This window comes from Anomaloglossus baeobatrachus, chromosome 6 (genome assembly GCF_048569485.1).
Source record: "Anomaloglossus baeobatrachus isolate aAnoBae1 chromosome 6, aAnoBae1.hap1, whole genome shotgun sequence".
Classification (NCBI taxonomy): Eukaryota; Metazoa; Chordata; class Amphibia; order Anura; family Aromobatidae; genus Anomaloglossus; species Anomaloglossus baeobatrachus.
The window spans coordinates 224,785,852-224,791,851 of NC_134358.1; positions in this window are offsets into that span (position 1 = coordinate 224,785,852).

Consider the following 6,000-nt stretch of genomic DNA (forward strand, 5'->3'; position numbering starts at 1 on the left):
ACGGTGTTCACTATATGGTAAAACTGATGTGTGGGTGTGATGCCTCAGGTCGGTGCGAGTTTGTAGACACCAAACATGTATAGGTTTACTTGTATCTAAGGGGTTAAAAAAAAATCACAAGTTTGTCCAATGAAAGTGGCGCACGTTTTGCGCCATTTTCCGAAACACGTAGAGTTCTTATTTTTTGGGATCTATGGCTCAGTGATGGCTTATTTTTTGCGTCTCGAGCTGACGTTTATAATGGTACCATTTTTGCGCAGATGCTACGTTTTGATCGCCTGTTATTGCATTTTGCGCAAAACTTGCGGCGACCAAAAAACGTAATTTTGGCGTTTGGAATTTTTTTGCCACTACGCCGTTTACCAATCAGAATAATTGATTTTATATTTTGATAGATCGGGCATTTCTGAACGCGGCGATACCAAATATGTGTATATTTATTTATTTTTTAACCCTTTAATTTTCAATGGGGGGAAAGGGGGGTGATTTGAACTTTTAGGTTTTTTGTTTTTTTTTTAATTTTTTAAAACTTTTTTTTTACTTTTTTTATTTTATTTTACTAGTCCCCCTAGGGGGCTATAGCAATCAGCAATCCGATTGCTGATCGCTATCTGCTGATCACAGCTATACCGCTGTAATCAGCAGATTCAGTCACTTTCTTTCTTCCTCTGCTCCGTGCCGAGGAAGAATGAAAGTGAAACTTCGTAGCACCAGGCGTCATCACATGACCCTGTGCTACGATGGCAACCACCGAACGTCACGTGATCACTCACGTGACGTCCGGAGGGGGCGGCGGTAAGTAAAAAAGATGGCCGCGCGCATGTAGATCTCGCTGCCAGACTTTGGCAGCGAGATCTAAGGGGTTAATGTTCCGGGTGGAATGCGATTCCACTCGGAACATGTAGGCACACATGTCAGCTGTTGAAAACAGCTGATATGTGTGCCGATCCACGCCGCCTGCCCGCGGCAGGGGGCGGGGCTTAACGGGACACGATCTATGACGGATAGATCCGTCCAAGGTCGTGAAGGGGTTAAAGTACAGACCAAAAGTTTGGACACACCTACTCATCTCGAGAACAACTATTATGAGGAGACTTTGTGCAGCAGACCTTCATGGTAAAATAGCTGCTAGGAAACCACTGCTAAGGACAGACAACAAGCAGAAGAGACTTGTTTGGGCTAAAGAACACAAGGAATGGACATTAGACCAGTGGAAATCTGTGCTTTGGTCTGATGAGTCCAAATTTGAGATCTTTCGATCCAACCACCGTGTCTTTGTAGAAAAGGTGAACAGATAGACTCTACATATCTGGTTCCCACCGTGAAGCATGGAGGAGGAGATGTGATGGTGTGGGGGTGCTTTGTTTGTGACACTGTTGGGGATTTATTAAAAATTGAAGGCATACTGAACCAGCATGGCTACCACAGCATCTTGCAGTGGCATGCTGTTCCATCCGGTTTCCGTTTAGTTGGACCATCATTTATTTTTCAACAGGACAATGACCCCAAATACACCTCCAGGCTGTATAAGGGCTATTTGACTAAGAAGGAGAGTGATGGGGTGCTACGCCAGATGACCTGGTCTCCACAGTCACCAGACCTGAACCCGACCGAAGTGGTTTGGGGTGAGCTGGACCGCAGAGTGAAGGTAAAAGGGCCAACAAGTGCTAAGCATCTCTGGGAACTCCTTCAAGACTATTGGAATACCATTTCCGGTGACTACCTCTTGAAGCTCATCAAGACAATGCCAAAAGTGTGCAAAGTAGTAATCAAAGCAAAAGGTGGCTACTTTGAAGAACCTAGAATATAAGACATATTTTCAGTTGTTTTACACTTTTTTAAGTATTTCATTCCACATGTTTTAATTCATAGTTTTGATGCCTTCAATGTGAATCTACAATTTTTAAAGTCCTGAAAATAAAGAAAACTCTTTGAATGAGAAGGTGTGTCCAAACTTTTAGTCAGTACTGTATACTACATTTATAACTGGAGATATATGCTAATATTATTATTAGTACACCTACTACATATTAGGATAGAAACTTGGAGTTGTGAATACCCCTTTAAGTTAGCGATTGGACTGGTAAAAAGCTAAAAACTAGTATGCCATTGAAAACCGGCTAGATCCAGAAAAGGAGGCTGATACCTGGTTTAGTGGGAATTTGTTGATCCAAAGTACTAGTGATAATGACTCCAATGTAGACTGTGACTCTAAGAAAATGGAAAGAGAGTGCAGTAAAGAAGAAAATGGGTAAATCCTCCTCCTGACGCTGGAGGAATAACGATCAGAAAACCAGGGAAATTCCAGGTATCAGTTATTAAATACGAAGAAGATACAGGAATGTGTTGAACTTGTGGAGAGACTACGGAAGCAGTGAACAAAGCTAGAAATTTATTGGAATATGTGGTAAAATATATCTTTGTACCATGTTAGCCAGTAGAGATAAAAAAAGTTTGTTTAAAAGAACTGAGAGTCCTCAGTAGTTGATACCGTTTAATGGCTAACTGAAAACATGGTAATAATTGCAAGCTTTCGAGACTACTCAGGTCTCTTCATCAGGCATGGTATAACACAAAATCTCAAGAGTCACATATTTATACACAACAGGACATAGAATAGAATATGGAATAGGAATATGTGGAAAACTTAATTCAGGTTCCCTGAAGATGTGTTAGTAAAATTATTGGGAAGAATAAATCTTTGTACCTACTGGAAAGAATAGAATAGTCATTCATGAGTTTATGGATAAACCCGAAGTTTTGAGAGTGAGAATTGAGAATGGTAATGAGACCAAAATTCCCCGTGGAGATGGCATGCTAAATTTGTCGCTGAAGGAATGAGGGAAAGTATTTAAAATGTATGGGCTTTTCTAAGATATCATCTTGCCTAAATGGAAGAAGTGGAACAGTTAAGACTGGAAAGACTGAGATTGAGGAACAACTTTATCAAGTTGATATGAGTTGGTGACCTTCTTAAGACTAGGAATCTGAAAGAATAGATGAAATAATGGACTGGCCTTTAGCTGGAGATGGTGATAGGAAAATTCATTGGCAGGGAGTGAATCGAAGATGCCCTGGAAGAAAAGGCCATAGTAGATATGCAGAGGATCTAAAAGTAGCAAATCTTTGTCAGTAGGTCTTGTGAGGTTCTCTCTCAGGAGTAGTATCTACAGTGGTCCAGTGGTTCAAACGTGGTCCAAGAAAACACAACAAGTATGTCAGTGACAGTGTCATGGGAACCCAAGCCTTTTTGTTGAACACTACGATAGAAGTCTATTTTGTCTGGTTTGATTTCCCATAAAACCTAATGAATATGTATTGCATAAAAAGTCAATGCTGTCTCTGCCACAAAGCTTTAAGAACACACTGTGCTTTAAAGATTGCTGCATATGAGTCTGTGTACCATCAGACTGGATGGACTCCCTATGCTGATTCTTGTCAACCTCCAACCAAAAGCACTTACGATGGTGTCACGGGCGGAGGAGGGGACGCCACGCTCTCCCACTGCTCGGGTCCGGCTGCCGCTGCGGCTGCTGCAGCTGCTCGGTGGCTCGAGCGATGGGCCGGATCCCGGGGACTCGAGCGGCGCTCCTCGCCCGTGAGTGAAAGGGGATTGGGTTTTGGGATAGTTTATTGTCCGTGACGCCACCCACGGTTGTGGTGATTAAGTGGACACCACCGCTGCTCTGTCTGGGGAGCCCGGGAGTGATGGTATGGAGCAGCCAGTTGTTGATTTGCCCCTCCGTGGGTAGGGGTTTTGGTGATCCTGGGGCCCAGTGATGGGGTTGGTATGGTGGACAGGCAGGTATGGGGCCTGTGGAGGTGCAGGGGCGCAGGGACATCGCTGTGCCGCACGGCACAGAGGTACTCACTCAGCCAGTAAACACGACACAGTTCTCGGTAAACAAACGGCTGGTTGGACGGGTCCCTCGGACGGTTTACGGTGCTGCGGTTCCCTGCAGTTAGCGGTGACGGTCTCTTCCCTGCACCTATGTAAAGTCTTTTTGGTAGCGATGGGTCCCCACCGGTTACCCACTCCTCGGCTTCAATCTGGGCCGAAGGAGCCCTACTTTGCCCGCAGGCGCTGGCCCTGGGAAACTGGTGCCCTGGCGGTGGCGGTGTCTCCCCTTCACGGTCGGGCTGTTGCCTTCAATCGGGACTTGGTTGTTAGGAGACAGAGGTCCCCTTCACTGACGGATTTGGCAAATTATGGCGACTCCTAGCCTTGCCGGGATCCAAAAGGCCCCTGCCCTGGTGCTGACTGTTCTTCGTATACTGCTCCAGTACCGCCGGGTCACCACCCGTCCGCAGTCCTTCCAGCAACCTCCAAACAGTCCCCCTGCAGACTATCACCGCCGTCTGCTGACCTTGCTGTCTCAGTCCGGGGCACACACCTGGACCAACTTCAGGCTTTACTACTCTCACTTTTCTGTCACTCTAACTCTCCACTTCACCTCCTTCTACTTCCGCCTCCTAAACTCATCTCTGTTCTCAACTGCTTGGTTTTCCCGCCTTCAGGGCTGTGTACTCCTCGGTGGGCGGAGCCAACCGCCTGGCCCACCCCCTGGTGTGGACATCAGCCCCTGGAGGAAGGCAACAAGGATTTAGGTTAGCTTGGTGTTCCTGCAAGGAATGTGGGGTGCATGTGATGTTGTGACCTGTGACCCCTGGCTTGCCCAGGGCGTCACAATGGGTTCTTTAGTAGGTGCCCATGTGTAGGGACAAATGCAAAGGTGAACGTTTATGGTCAAAACTGCATAGATCAATATAAATGTCTTGATGTCTTGATTTGAGGTCCTGTTTTTAAGACAGATGAGGTTAACACTGGTGGACAGGACCAGCGTTAGAGGCAAACAAACTGGGCACCTATCCAGGGACCCCACCCTGTATGAAGGCCCCAGTGCTTTAAGCACAAACTGTAGTGATAATACAAGTTCTGTATTATCACTGCAGTTTCTGAGATTATGACTGCAGAAAGACCTTTGGTGACATCATGGCACTGCAGTAGTCCAGGCCTGCACAACATGTAGCATGCAGGAATCTGGAGACAACACCTGCCTTCTTCTTATATTATATTTCATATGCACATACATTTAAACAGTGTGGCACCTGGACTGAGGCAGAGGAGAGCTCCTCAGCCCCCACACCAACATGCAGCGGCATGATGAAGTTAGAACACTGTAAATGTCATCACACTGCCACTGGCACCAGGGCTGCAGAGGTGAAGAGGACACAGTGGGCACCAGTAAGTACCCCAGAAGGAGCAAAACATGAGATGTGGAATAATTTTAGATGAGGGGCCATGGTGGGGGAGGTTTGGTTTTACTCTACAAAGGACATTACTGGGCAATAAGAGACTTTATGGGACAATATGGTACATTAGGATTCAAATTGGGACATTATGATGCAATTGGGGACTTTATGAAGCAAATTGACACATTATTAAGCAAATAGAGGGATTATGAAAAGGGACATAATGTAACAAGGAGCGGGGGGAACTTTATGCAGGGATGTAGTCTGAGGGAGATATGAAAAGGGAAGTGTGGGTAGATCATTATGGAAACCGGAAGTTCGGAGGGCTATTTTGGAGAATGCCAGTGTGTGTGGGGATATTATGGAGAAGGGCAGTTGCGTATGGCCATATTATGAAGAGGGACAGTATGTGAGGGCATGTTATGGAGAGGGACAGTGTGTGGGGAGGGTAATATGGAGGGGGCAGTATGTGGAGAATATTATGGATAGAGGCTATGTATCAAGATCATATTGTAAAGAGGGGCAGTGTGTGGTGGACATCATATGCAGGAAGCATCTTAAGGGGCAATTATTTATTTAGGGTTACAGCATTGGAGATATATATATTTCTGGGGCAGTATAATGATACTTTTATTTTTAAGGGCACTATGTTGGAAAGTGCTGCTGAGGACGGAGAAGAGGGAAATCTGGAGAGATAGAGAAACAAGCTGTGTGAGTAAAATCTCATCATGGTGTCTATACTACATG